We start from the raw sequence: 472 nt of genomic DNA, 5'->3' as shown, positions 1-472 counted from the left end.
AACATTGGTTAGTGCCGGGACACGGAACATTGGTTAGTGCCGGGACATGGGACGCCGGTTAGTGCCAGTATATGGGACGCCGGTTAGTGCTCGGACACGGGATATTGATTAGTGCTGTCATATAGGATATTGTTTATTGCTGGGATGTGGGATTTTCTTTCATGCTGGGCTACAAGATATTTATTACAGGTGGAATAGGGGCATGATTTGTGCTGTGATATAAGATTTTGAATAGTGCTGTGGTATGGGTTATTGATTATTGCTGGGATATGGAATGTTGATTAGTACTGGGCTGTGGAACTCTCATTATTGTTGGGATATGGAATATTGATTATGCCTGTGGTGTGTGATTTTGATTAATGCAGGGATATAGGATAGTCATAATAGTTCTGGGGTATGAAATATTCTTTAATGGTGGTTTACTTGTATGGGATATTGATTAGTGCTGGAGTATGGGATATTGATTAGTGCT

At 40.9% G+C, this 472-nt stretch overlaps 1 protein-coding gene across 2 annotated transcripts in view; it reads left to right on the top strand.

Annotated features, from left to right (window-relative positions):
• LOC109914386 (zinc finger protein 362) overlaps window positions 1-472 on the top strand; it is a 64,192-nt gene that overhangs the window by 62,505 nt on the left and 1,215 nt on the right. The gene's annotated exons all lie outside the window — the stretch shown is intronic.

The sequence above is a fragment of the Rhincodon typus genome, chromosome 31, assembly GCF_021869965.1.
Source record: "Rhincodon typus isolate 14 chromosome 31, sRhiTyp1.1, whole genome shotgun sequence".
NCBI classification, from domain to species: Eukaryota; Metazoa; Chordata; class Chondrichthyes; order Orectolobiformes; family Rhincodontidae; genus Rhincodon; species Rhincodon typus.
This window is presented reverse-complemented; position numbering and strand designations above follow the sequence as displayed.